The sequence below is a fragment of the Ranitomeya variabilis genome, chromosome 3 (assembly GCF_051348905.1).
Source record: "Ranitomeya variabilis isolate aRanVar5 chromosome 3, aRanVar5.hap1, whole genome shotgun sequence".
Classification (NCBI taxonomy): Eukaryota; Metazoa; Chordata; class Amphibia; order Anura; family Dendrobatidae; genus Ranitomeya; species Ranitomeya variabilis.
The window spans coordinates 470,904,741-470,919,371 of record NC_135234.1 but is presented as its reverse complement, the minus strand read 5'-3'; the positions used below and the strand labels follow the sequence as shown (position 1 = coordinate 470,919,371).

The 14,631-nt window shown below is 40.5% G+C and overlaps 1 protein-coding gene across 6 annotated transcripts in view; it reads right to left on the bottom strand.

The window, feature by feature from the left end:
* The window catches only part of GPR45 (G protein-coupled receptor 45), a 141,299-nt gene that overhangs the window by 108,925 nt on the left and 17,743 nt on the right, over positions 1–14,631 (bottom strand). For 2 of the 6 annotated variants that reach the window (XM_077296667.1, XM_077296665.1), the window contains exon 2: positions 5,918–5,969. The exons of 1 other annotated variant lie outside the window; for it this stretch is intronic. The gene's annotated coding sequence lies outside the window, so the exon portion shown is untranslated. Of the gene's footprint in view, positions 1–5,917; positions 5,970–6,431; positions 6,545–6,580; positions 6,639–14,631 lie in introns of those variants that run through there. 3 more of the 6 variants (XM_077296664.1, XM_077296666.1, XM_077296668.1) reach the window with 3 other exon arrangements.

Here is a 14,631-nt window from a genome sequence, read left to right as displayed (position 1 = left end):
AGATGTAAAGAAAACAGGGTATTTAGTTGATACGTTTTTTTGCAAAAAAATGTATACTAAGCTGCTCCACCAAATCGCCAAGGTATACCCTTATAGAGCAGTCCTAACTAATGTATGCAATCCCTATCTGATGTATTTAAAACCTGATTATCTGTATAGTACCTGTATAAGCAGGGTTCAGAGAGAAAAAAATATACATGTGGACATGCAGGATGGAACAGCTTAAATGCAAATGACCCACAGAGGAGTGGTGGACTCCCCAGTCTTGTAGAAACAAGAGAACAATTATAGAACCAGAAACACATGGGCTACTTGCACACTGAACAAGTCTGTAGGAACCTGTTCAGACCACCAGAAAACTTGAAGACACAAAAAAGCACAGTGAGGTCAAAAATACTCTGTTGTAAAAAAATCACAGTAATAAGCAAGTGCTAGTCAAAAGATGTAAAGAAAACAGGGTATTTAGTTGATACGTTTTTTTGCAAAAAAATGTATACTAAGCTGCTCCACCAAATCGCCAAGGTATACCCTTATAGAGCAGTCCTAACTAATGTATGCAATCCCTATCTGATGTATTTAAAACCTGATTATCTGTATAGTACCTGTATAAGCAGGGTTCAGAGAGAAAAAAATATACATGTGGACATGCAGGATGGAACAGCTTAAATGCAAATGACCCACAGAGGAGTGGTGGACTCCCCAGTCTTGTAGAAACAAGAGAACAATTATAGAACCAGAAACACATGGGCTACTTGCACACTGAACAAGTCTGTAGGAACCTGTTCAGACCACCAGAAAACTTGAAGACACAAAAAAGCACAGTGAGGTCAAAAATACTCTGTTGTAAAAAAATCACAGTAATAAGCAAGTGCTAGTCAAAAGATGTAAAGAAAACAGGGTATTTAGTTGATACGTTTTTTTGCAAAAAAATGTATACTAAGCTGCTCCACCAAATCGCCAAGGTATACCCTTATAGAGCAGTCCTAACTAATGTATGCAATCCCTATCTGATGTATTTAAAACCTGATTATCTGTATAGTACCTGTATAAGCAGGGTTCAGAGAGAAAAAAATATACATGTGGACATGCAGGATGGAACAGCTTAAATGCAAATGACCCACAGAGGAGTGGTGGACTCCCCAGTCTTGTAGAAACAAGAGAACAATTATAGAACCAGAAACACATGGGCTACTTGCACACTGAACAAGTCTGTAGGAACCTGTTCAGACCACCAGAAAACTTGAAGACACAAAAAAGCACAGTGAGGTCAAAAATACTCTGTTGTAAAAAAATCACAGTAATAAGCAAGTGCTAGTCAAAAGATGTAAAGAAAACAGGGTATTTAGTTGATACGTTTTTTTGCAAAAAAATGTATACTAAGCTGCTCCACCAAATCGCCAAGGTATACCCTTATAGAGCAGTCCTAACTAATGTATGCAATCCCTATCTGATGTATTTAAAACCTGATTATCTGTATAGTACCTGTATAAGCAGGGTTCAGAGAGAAAAAAATATACATGTGGACATGCAGGATGGAACAGCTTAAATGCAAATGACCCACAGAGGAGTGGTGGACTCCCCAGTCTTGTAGAAACAAGAGAACAATTATAGAACCAGAAACACATGGGCTACTTGCACACTGAACAAGTCTGTAGGAACCTGTTCAGACCACCAGAAAACTTGAAGACACAAAAAAGCACAGTGAGGTCAAAAATACTCTGTTGTAAAAAAATCACAGTAATAAGCAAGTGCTAGTCAAAAGATGTAAAGAAAACAGGGTATTTAGTTGATACGTTTTTTTGCAAAAAAATGTATACTAAGCTGCTCCACCAAATCGCCAAGGTATACCCTTATAGAGCAGTCCTAACTAATGTATGCAATCCCTATCTGATGTATTTAAAACCTGATTATCTGTATAGTACCTGTATAAGCAGGGTTCAGAGAGAAAAAAATATACATGTGGACATGCAGGATGGAACAGCTTAAATGCAAATGACCCACAGAGGAGTGGTGGACTCCCCAGTCTTGTAGAAACAAGAGAACAATTATAGAACCAGAAACACATGGGCTACTTGCACACTGAACAAGTCTGTAGGAACCTGTTCAGACCACCAGAAAACTTGAAGACACAAAAAAGCACAGTGAGGTCAAAAATACTCTGTTGTAAAAAAATCACAGTAATAAGCAAGTGCTAGTCAAAAGATGTAAAGAAAACAGGGTATTTAGTTGATACGTTTTTTTGCAAAAAAATGTATACTAAGCTGCTCCACCAAATCGCCAAGGTATACCCTTATAGAGCAGTCCTAACTAATGTATGCAATCCCTATCTGATGTATTTAAAACCTGATTATCTGTATAGTACCTGTATAAGCAGGGTTCAGAGAGAAAAAAATATACATGTGGACATGCAGGATGGAACAGCTTAAATGCAAATGACCCACAGAGGAGTGGTGGACTCCCCAGTCTTGTAGAAACAAGAGAACAATTATAGAACCAGAAACACATGGGCTACTTGCACACTGAACAAGTCTGTAGGAACCTGTTCAGACCACCAGAAAACTTGAAGACACAAAAAAGCACAGTGAGGTCAAAAATACTCTGTTGTAAAAAAATCACAGTAATAAGCAAGTGCTAGTCAAAAGATGTAAAGAAAACAGGGTATTTAGTTGATACGTTTTTTTGCAAAAAAATGTATACTAAGCTGCTCCACCAAATCGCCAAGGTATACCCTTATAGAGCAGTCCTAACTAATGTATGCAATCCCTATCTGATGTATTTAAAACCTGATTATCTGTATAGTACCTGTATAAGCAGGGTTCAGAGAGAAAAAAATATACATGTGGACATGCAGGATGGAACAGCTTAAATGCAAATGACCCACAGAGGAGTGGTGGACTCCCCAGTCTTGTAGAAACAAGAGAACAATTATAGAACCAGAAACACATGGGCTACTTGCACACTGAACAAGTCTGTAGGAACCTGTTCAGACCACCAGAAAACTTGAAGACACAAAAAAGCACAGTGAGGTCAAAAATACTCTGTTGTAAAAAAATCACAGTAATAAGCAAGTGCTAGTCAAAAGATGTAAAGAAAACAGGGTATTTAGTTGATACGTTTTTTTGCAAAAAAATGTATACTAAGCTGCTCCACCAAATCGCCAAGGTATACCCTTATAGAGCAGTCCTAACTAATGTATGCAATCCCTATCTGATGTATTTAAAACCTGATTATCTGTATAGTACCTGTATAAGCAGGGTTCAGAGAGAAAAAAATATACATGTGGACATGCAGGATGGAACAGCTTAAATGCAAATGACCCACAGAGGAGTGGTGGACTCCCCAGTCTTGTAGAAACAAGAGAACAATTATAGAACCAGAAACACATGGGCTACTTGCACACTGAACAAGTCTGTAGGAACCTGTTCAGACCACCAGAAAACTTGAAGACACAAAAAAGCACAGTGAGGTCAAAAATACTCTGTTGTAAAAAAATCACAGTAATAAGCAAGTGCTAGTCAAAAGATGTAAAGAAAACAGGGTATTTAGTTGATACGTTTTTTTGCAAAAAAATGTATACTAAGCTGCTCCACCAAATCGCCAAGGTATACCCTTATAGAGCAGTCCTAACTAATGTATGCAATCCCTATCTGATGTATTTAAAACCTGATTATCTGTATAGTACCTGTATAAGCAGGGTTCAGAGAGAAAAAAATATACATGTGGACATGCAGGATGGAACAGCTTAAATGCAAATGACCCACAGAGGAGTGGTGGACTCCCCAGTCTTGTAGAAACAAGAGAACAATTATAGAACCAGAAACACATGGGCTACTTGCACACTGAACAAGTCTGTAGGAACCTGTTCAGACCACCAGAAAACTTGAAGACACAAAAAAGCACAGTGAGGTCAAAAATACTCTGTTGTAAAAAAATCACAGTAATAAGCAAGTGCTAGTCAAAAGATGTAAAGAAAACAGGGTATTTAGTTGATACGTTTTTTTGCAAAAAAATGTATACTAAGCTGCTCCACCAAATCGCCAAGGTATACCCTTATAGAGCAGTCCTAACTAATGTATGCAATCCCTATCTGATGTATTTAAAACCTGATTATCTGTATAGTACCTGTATAAGCAGGGTTCAGAGAGAAAAAAATATACATGTGGACATGCAGGATGGAACAGCTTAAATGCAAATGACCCACAGAGGAGTGGTGGACTCCCCAGTCTTGTAGAAACAAGAGAACAATTATAGAACCAGAAACACATGGGCTACTTGCACACTGAACAAGTCTGTAGGACATCAGATAGGGATTGCATACATTAGTTAGGACTGCTCTATAAGGGTATACCTTGGCGATTTGGTGGAGCAGCTTAGTATACATTTTTTTGCAAAAAAACGTATCAACTAAATACCCTGTTTTCTTTACATCTTTTGACTAGCACTTGCTTATTACTGTGATTTTTTTACAACAGAGTATTTTTGACCTCACTGTGCTTTTTTGTGTCTTCAAGTTTTCTGGTGGTCTGAACAGGTTCCTACAGACTTGTTCAGTGTGCAAGTAGCCCATGTGTTTCTGGTTCTATAATTGTTCTCTTGTTTCTACAAGACTGGGGAGTCCACCACTCCTCTGTGGGTCATTTGCATTTAAGCTGTTCCATCCTGCATGTCCACATGTATATTTTTTTCTCTCTGAACCCTGCTTATACAGGTACTATACAGATAATCAGGTTTTAAATACATCAGATAGGGATTGCATACATTAGTTAGGACTGCTCTATAAGGGTATACCTTGGCGATTTGGTGGAGCAGCTTAGTATACATTTTTTTGCAAAAAAACGTATCAACTAAATACCCTGTTTTCTTTACATCTTTTGACTAGCACTTGCTTATTACTGTGATTTTTTTACAACAGAGTATTTTTGACCTCACTGTGCTTTTTTGTGTCTTCAAGTTTTCTGGTGGTCTGAACAGGTTCCTACAGACTTGTTCAGTGTGCAAGTAGCCCATGTGTTTCTGGTTCTATAATTGTTCTCTTGTTTCTACAAGACTGGGGAGTCCACCACTCCTCTGTGGGTCATTTGCATTTAAGCTGTTCCATCCTGCATGTCCACATGTATATTTTTTTCTCTCTGAACCCTGCTTATACAGGTACTATACAGATAATCAGGTTTTAAATACATCAGATAGGGATTGCATACATTAGTTAGGACTGCTCTATAAGGGTATACCTTGGCGATTTGGTGGAGCAGCTTAGTATACATTTTTTTGCAAAAAAACGTATCAACTAAATACCCTGTTTTCTTTACATCTTTTGACTAGCACTTGCTTATTACTGTGATTTTTTTACAACAGAGTATTTTTGACCTCACTGTGCTTTTTTGTGTCTTCAAGTTTTCTGGTGGTCTGAACAGGTTCCTACAGACTTGTTCAGTGTGCAAGTAGCCCATGTGTTTCTGGTTCTATAATTGTTCTCTTGTTTCTACAAGACTGGGGAGTCCACCACTCCTCTGTGGGTCATTTGCATTTAAGCTGTTCCATCCTGCATGTCCACATGTATATTTTTTTCTCTCTGAACCCTGCTTATACAGGTACTATACAGATAATCAGGTTTTAAATACATCAGATAGGGATTGCATACATTAGTTAGGACTGCTCTATAAGGGTATACCTTGGCGATTTGGTGGAGCAGCTTAGTATACATTTTTTTGCAAAAAAACGTATCAACTAAATACCCTGTTTTCTTTACATCTTTTGACTAGCACTTGCTTATTACTGTGATTTTTTTACAACAGAGTATTTTTGACCTCACTGTGCTTTTTTGTGTCTTCAAGTTTTCTGGTGGTCTGAACAGGTTCCTACAGACTTGTTCAGTGTGCAAGTAGCCCATGTGTTTCTGGTTCTAAAACAGACGTTCTTGTTGTCATGTGTCAGATGAATGCTGTCCCATCTCTTTCCACATCGTGATATATCTGGTAAGAAAACAAGAAAGCCTCATGAAGAAAATAGATGCAAACAATAAAGTGAAGGCGATTACTCAACACTTTACTCAAGAAGCAAACCCCAGGAGACATTTATTGCTCCACTTCTAGAAGTCAGGCTGACTGGAAGGTAGAGCGCTGAATAGTATGTTCTCAGCAATAACAGCAGGCTCCCACTCCCCCTACATGCCGACTATTTATATGTGGCCTAAAGGACTGATACCATTTAGCCACAGTACACAGTATCCTGACACTTGTCATCATATATGACATTGTCTACCAATCTCTGTCAATAATGCAATAATGTATAATCTTTGCTGTAGTCTTTAAAGTGTATATATTTTTATTATTTTTTAATACACAAAGCAAACCACTCCAGGTTTTGTTTTTTCTTATTTCAGCGCTGGGGTTGTGCCACTATTGTAAGTTTCCGGACTCTAGTAATATAGATACCAGTCATAGTTTTCAGCTGTTCGCGCAGCCATTCCAGTCTCGATCTGCCATCCTATGACCATAACTTCTGACGTCTGAAATCAGAGGTAACGGTCACGAGCTTTCACTGTAAGTAAAAGAAAGCTTTATTCTGGCTCTCATAGACTTACATTCGGTACTGACTTCCGGCTGTGTAGCAAACACTGGAGTGATCCAGCAGGTCAAAACCTGCAAAAGACAGAAGCAGTTCTGATAAAAGATGAAGACAGCGGCTGATAAATATATTACTAGGGGCAGGGAACTTACATTAGTAGCACCACTCTAGCATTAAAAAAACAAAACGCTGGAGTGGTGCTTTAAAGACAGCATTACTTACCCTCTGCCGGTTTGCTGTTGCCCTCGTCAATGCTGACAGCTGCGATATCAAGAGTACAGCATGTGAGCGATTGGCTGCAGTGCTCACATGCCGTAGTCAGGGCCGTATTTACCACTAGGCACTTGAGGGCACGTGCCTAGGGCGGGGACAATGCAGGGGGCGGCACCTGAGCAAGGTTTTTTTTTAATTTTTACAAGTCCTGGGTCACCTCCCGACCGACCAAACCCCCCCCCCCCCCGGACGCCCGCCCGCCTCCCACCCACCCTCCTTTAAGACGAAACTCACCTTGCTCCAGCGATGCCTGGTCTCGGCGCGTACACAGCTCGTCCTGAATGAGCGGTCATGTGGTACCGCTCATTAAGGTCATGAATATGTGCATATTCATGACCTTAATGAGCGGTATCACATGAACACTCACGCAGGAAGAAGGTGCTGCGCCGGGAGTCGGGACAGAGCGAGATGTGGGACAGGTGAGTATGAGGGACGGGGGATGGGGGGATGAAGGACATAAGCCGGCGCGCCATGCAAGATGGGAGCAGGAGCGGGAGCGGGGGGGGGGGGGTGGTGGAGAGATAAGCCATGCATTCAGGGGGGGAATATGAGCCATGCATTCAGGGGGGGGGGAATATGAGCCATGCATTCAGGGGGGGATATGAGCCACGCATTCAGGGGGGGGAATATGAGCCATGCATACAGGAGGGGAAATATGAGCCATGCATTCAGGGGGGGATATGAGCCATGCATACGGGGGGGAATATGAGCCATGCATACAGGGGGGGGGATATGAGCCATGCATACGGGAGTGGGAATATGAGCCATGCATACAGGAGGGGGAAAATGAGCCATGCATTCAGGGAGGAATATGAGCCATGCATTCAGGGGGGGGAATATGAGCGATGCATTCAGGGGGGAATATGAGCCATGCATACAGGAGGGGGAATATGAGCCATGCATACGGGAGGGGGAATATGAGCCATGCATACAGGAGGGGGAAAATGAGCCATGCATTCAGGGGGGAATATGAGCCATGCATTCAGGGGGGGGGGGAATATGAGCGATGCATTCAGGGGGGAATATGAGCCATGCATACAGGAGGGGGAATATGAGCCATGCATACAGGGGGGGGATATGAGCCATGCATACAGGAGGGGGAATATGAGCCATGCATACAGGAGGGGGAATATGAGCCATGCATACAGGAGGGGGAAATGAGCCATGTATATGGGATGGGAGGGAGATGAGCCATGCATACAGGAGGGGGGGGGGGTCATTATACAGTATTGAGCATCATGTGTGGCCGTTATACAGTATGGAGCATCATGTGTGGCCGTTATACAGTATGGAGCATCATGTGTGGCCAATGGCTATTATACAGTATGGAGCATCATGTGTGGTCATTATACAGTATGGAGAATCATGTGTGGCCATTATACAGTATTGAGCATCATGCGGGATCATTATACAGTATGGAGAACTGTGTGTGGCCGTTATACAGTATGGAGCACTGTGTGGCCATTATACACTATGGAGCATCATGTGTGGCCATAAAACACTATGGAGCATCATGTGTGGCCATTATACAGTATTGAGCATCATGTGTGGCCATTATACAGTATGCAGCACTGTGTGGCCATTATACAGTATGGAGAACTGTGTGTGGCCATTATACAGTATGGAGCATCATGTGTGGTGGCCGTTATACAGTATTGAGCATCATGTGTGGGCATTATACAGTATGGAGCATCATGTGTGGCCATTATACAGTATGGAGCACTGTGTGGCCATATTTTTTGGTTTATAATTATTGTATATAAAACAGTGTGATCAGCAGTGCTAAATGGCTGTGGTTGGGACGTGGATATGGGTGTGACTAGTTGTGAAATGGGTGTGGTCAGAGGCGTGGCCTAAAATTTGCCGCGCCGCAAACTTTATACCTCCTTCCCTTCTTCAAAAGTTGGGAGGTATGGTACCACATTTGCCAGATCATGGCAAGTGCCGCAAATCCTATAGGGAATGAATGAGGCCGAACGCAGTGTTGCCGTAAGTGATCCGTTATGCGGCAGATGCAGAAAAACTGCCGGATCTGCTGCAAAAGGCGACTTTCACATCAGCGATTCTTGCCAAAGTCACTGCCGATAGTGTCATACTCACCAAAGGGGGAGGCAGCACTAAAAGTGCCTAGGGCAGCAGAAACTCTAAATACGGCCCTGGCTGTAGTCATCATGACACAAACGCTGTAGCAATTTTAAACAAGAGCTGGGCACTGGTGGAAAGTCAGTGTTTGAGCAGAAGGGAGTAACTAAGGCTGACTTTGTTATGGTAAAGCAAAAATATTACACAAATTACACATCTAAGGCTAAAAACCGTGGCAGTGGTTGGCTACACCAGACTGGGGACTGACAAGCAGCAGAAATTACCAGACTGTGGACATTTAGCTCTGCATTTACAGTAGACTGATAACTAAACAGAAGTGTAGTATACTGAGGACTTTCTGGCAGTTACATCCTTATATACAGTACCATGATGGAGCCATTCTCCGCTCAGTTGATTATGATGCAGACCTCTCGTTCCTCTCAGATCTCATTCAGATGTCTGCATTCAGATGTCTGTATTTCACGTATGTGCTCCATACATATTTTTTTAACACGTACACGATAGAACACGTACCCATTAGTCTATGGGTCTATTCACATGTCTGTTTTCTTGCGGACTAAGTAAAAAAATAAAATAAAATAAATGTCCCACTAGTTAACCCCTTCGGTGAACACCGTAAAAAAATAATAAAAAAAAACTTGGCAAAAAACTATGCTTTTTCATCACACCGCCGAAAACAAAAAGTGGAATAAATGATCAAAAAGTTGATTCTAAATAAAAATGATATTGCTAAAAACATAATCTTGTCCCGCAAAAGACAAGCCACAATACAGTTCCGTCAGTGGAGAAATTAAAAAAGTTATAGCTCTCAGAATACTGTGATGCAAAAACAATTATTTTTTCTAAAAAAATGTTTTCATTGTGTGAAAGAAGCAAAACATAAAAAAATTATATAAATGTGATATCGCTGTAATCGCACTGACCCAAATAATAAAGCTGCCTTATCACTTTTAACACCAAAAGAACAGCATAAAAAAACCAATTCCTGTATTGCTAGTTTTTGTTAATTTTGCCTCAAAAAATGTCATGTGCCCGAAAATGGTACCAATAAAAGCGTCAACTTGTCCTGCCAAAAACAAGCTCTCACATGATTGTCAGCAGAAATCTAAAAAAAAAAAGACAGCTCCCTGAATATGATGATGCAAAAACTTTTTTGGATAAAAAAACTGCTTTTTTTCAGTGTGTACCAAACATAAAAAAAACTATATAAATCTAGTGTCACTGTAATCGCACGTATCTGAAGAATTAAGCCATCTAAATCACTTAAACCGCCACAAGGAACAGTGTAAAAAATAAATAAAACCAATTCTTGACCTGCTGTTGATTTATTCTGCCTCCCAAAAATTACAGTAAGGCTCGGCTCACATGTATCCTGCGCTCTACGCAGCACTTACAGCAGGGTCTCCATTTTAATACTTAAACACTTGATGTAGACAGAACCCACAAAGGACTATTTCCTTTTATGATGCAGATAAAGTTACTTTCTACTCTCTCTGACCTGTGATCTGGCGGTGTCCGTCTATTAAAGCTGGCACAAAAGTGTGGTCGGCCACTGTTTTGTGTATGTCAGAAAAGAAGGATACCGCTGAACAGAAGCCAGACATAGTGCAGAGTAAGGCACACTACAGAGGAATATGGACGAGGGAGAGGCGTAAAAACAATGCATTGCACACGGACTAATGTTTCTCTATGGGGCAGCTTCCATCAGCCGTATATTTCTCGGCCGTATTATACGGGCTGAGAAAATCGCAGCATGCTGCGTTTGTCAGCGTATTCCTCCAAAAATACGCCAATGAAAGTCTACGGATTACACACGGACCATGCGTTTGACTTGGGAGAAATACGCACCAGTGTTCTATAGAAAAGCCGGAAATTCAGTGCGGTGTACAGTAACATCACACTGACAGGTTAGAATAGAATAGATAAAATTAATGTCTACTCATAGTATAGGGAGCTATATACATATTTAATACAAAGCTAGATAGCAGAAAAGCCAGTAATTCAATTGCCGACTTTTGCTATCGCCTTATCAAACCCGACAGGATATGAGACTTGGTTTACATACAGTAAACAATTTCATATCCGTTATATTTTTACATATTCCTCACCAATAATGCTAGCAGTGTGTATGTGCAAAAATTGGGAGCTCTAGGTGTTAAAATAAAGGGTTAAATCACGGAAAAAAATGGAGTGGCCTCCCGCGCAATTTTCTCCTCCAGAGTGGGAAAGCCAGTGACTGAGGGCAGATATTAATAGCCTAGAGAGGGACCATGGTTATTGGCCCCCCTGGCTAAAAACATCCTGTCGGGTTTGGTAAGGAGATAGCAAGAGCCGGCAATTGAATTACCGGCTTTTCTGCTATCTAGCTCTGTATGAAATATAAATATATATATGTCTCACTGATTATATATATATATATATATATATATATATATATATATATATATATATATATATATATAATGTTTCACGAATATTTGAGCCCATGGATCCATTCTATGTACAGTATATATATATATATATATATATATATATATATATATATATATATATATAGGCTGTATATATATTACCGGCTTTTCTGCTATCTAGCTCTGTATGAAATATAAATATATATATGTCTCACTGATTATATATATATATATATATATATATATATATATATAAAATGTTTCACGAATATTTGAGCCCATGGATCCATTCTATGTACAGTATATATATATATATATATATATATATATATATATATATATATATATATATATATATATATATAGACTGTATATATATTACCGGCTTTTCTGCTATCTAGCTCTGTATGAAATATAAATATATATATATATGTCTCACTGGTTATATATATATATATATATATATATATATATATATATATAATGTTTCACGAATATTTGAGCCCATGGATCCATTCTATGTACAGTATATACATATATATATATATATATATATATATATATATATATAGACTGTATATATGTTTTCACGAATATTTGAGCCCATGGATCCATTCTATGTCAATTTTGCAAGCCAGCACGGATGCCATATGGAGCTTTACATGTGCAAAATACGTAGCCACACCTTGCCAACGTATGGCATATGTATAACTGTTCAGGGAACATTTCTGCGTATTTGGTCCGTACAAAATAGACCGTATATTTATACATTGTGTGTGACTCCAGCCTAACACTGCTGCCTCATTATAGTGAATGGATCCCTCGGGGGTTTCATATGAATCACGTCATTCAGAGATTTAGATGGAAACCCCGAAGTGCTCTGCGTAGAGCACAAGAAAAATGTGATCCAAAATGTTTTGCAAAATGTACCCAATAAAAGATTCAACTTACTCCACAAAAAAAAAAGCTCCACTCGGGTTCGTCATTTGTCAATGGAAATAGGGGGTGCTTCTACATTATCGGTAGCACAAAGGCTCTGAGAAAGCGCTATGGCTTCCCCCAAAATCTTCACTACACCTCTAGATATAGGGGCATAGTTTCCAAAATGTGGTCACTTGAGGGGGGATTCTGGTCTTCTCGCACTTAGGGGCTCTGCATATGGAGTCTGCAAACTATTGTACAAAAATGTGTTCTTTAAGAGTCAAATAGCGCTTCCTCCCTCCTGAGTCTCGCCATATGGCTAAGCAGTACTGTACAGCCACATATAGGGTATCTACTATATAACTGTCTAAGGGTCACTTCTGTCTTTCTGTCTGTCTGTCACGGATATTCATTGGTCGCGGCCTCTGTCTGTCATGGAAATCCAATCGCTGATTGGTCGTGGCAAAACGCCCACGACCATTGCCACAACCAATCAGCGACGGCCATAGTCTGGCAGCGAAATGGACGCTGCTTTACTGCCCTGTAGTCAGCGCTGAGCGCTCACACAGGGTTAATGCCAGCGTTAACAGACCGCGGTGTAACGCACTCCGTTCACGCAGCTATTAACCCTGTGTGACCAAATTTTTCAAAAGATCTAATGTTACAAATAATAATAATAAAAAAAAAAAAAAAGGTTATTCTCACCATCCAACGTCGCTCGCTGTCCTCGGCAGTGCAAGCGGCAGGTTCCGGTGCCAAGGATGCTATGCGAGAAGGACCTGTCATGACGTCACGGCATGTGACGGCGACGTCATCACAGGTCCTGCGCTCATACCAACCCTGGGACCGGAAGCTGCCGAGTGCACCGCACACAGGCGCCAGGACTTCAAGGGGCCTTCGGAAGGTGAGTATATGTTTATTTTTTATTTTAAGTCTTTTTTAACCACGCATATAGTGCCCGCATTGCTATATACTACGTGGGCTGTGTTACATACTGCGTGGGCTCTGTTATATACTACATCTCTGTGCTATATACTATGTAGCTGGGCAATATACAATGTGACTGTCCAATATACTACGTGGCTGTGCAATATACTACTTGCTCTGTGCTATATACTAAGTAGCTGTGCAATATACTATGTGGCTGTGTCGGTTCTGTTATATACTACGTTGACTGTGCAATATACTACGTGGCTCTGTTATATACTACATGGCTGTGCAATATACTATGTAGCTATGCAATATACTATGTCCCTCTACAATATACTACGTGGCTATGTTATATACTACATGGCTCTGCTATATACTACGTCACTGACCAATATACTGCATAGCTGTGCAATACACTACGTAGCTGTGCAATACACTACGTGACTGTGTTATATACTACGTGGCTGTGCAATATACTACGTGACTGTTATATACTACGTGGCCCTACAATATACTACGTGGCTATGTTATATACTACGTGGCTCTGCTATATAATACGTGGCTGACCAATATACTATGTGCCTGTGCAATACACTACGTGGCTATGTTATATACTACGTAGCTATGTTATATACTACGTCAGTTCTGTTATATACTACGTCGACTGCGCAATATACTACGTGGCTCTGTTATATACTACGTGGCTGTGCAATATACTACGTAGCTATGCAATATACTACGTCCCTCTACAATATACTACGTGGCTATGTTATATACTACGTGGCTCTGCTATATACTACGTCGCTGACCGATATACTGCATAGCTGTGCAATACACTACGTAGCTGTGCAATACACTACGTGACTGTTACATACTACGTGGCTGTGCAATATACTACGTGGCTCTACAATATACTACGTGGCTATGTTATATACTACGTGGCTCTGCTATATACTACGTGGCTGACCAATATACTACGTGCCTGTGCAATACACTACGTGGCTATGTTATATACTACGTAGTTATGCTATATACTATGTTGGTTGTGTTATATACTACGTCACTGTGCAATATAGTACGTAGCCTGTGCTATATACTACCTACATATTCTAGAATACCCGATACATTAGAATCGGGCCACCATCTAGTTTATACATATTAGTCCATGGGGTAGCAAGCAGGTCTGGTTCCGGCTCTCCACCTTGGTAAGGATAATTTAGCACTTTATTTGATCCTATTGCCCTTATAGACTGGTAATGTTTACATGCACTCAGGCACTTTGCAGCTTTACATCTAGGGGTCATCATATTGCCAGAATCCGTCCCTTCCTCAGCCCACAATCTACTAAAACTCTTGTGCATGCCCTCATCATCTCCCACCTCGACTACTGCAACACCCTCCTCTGTGGCCTCCCCGCTAACTTTCTTGC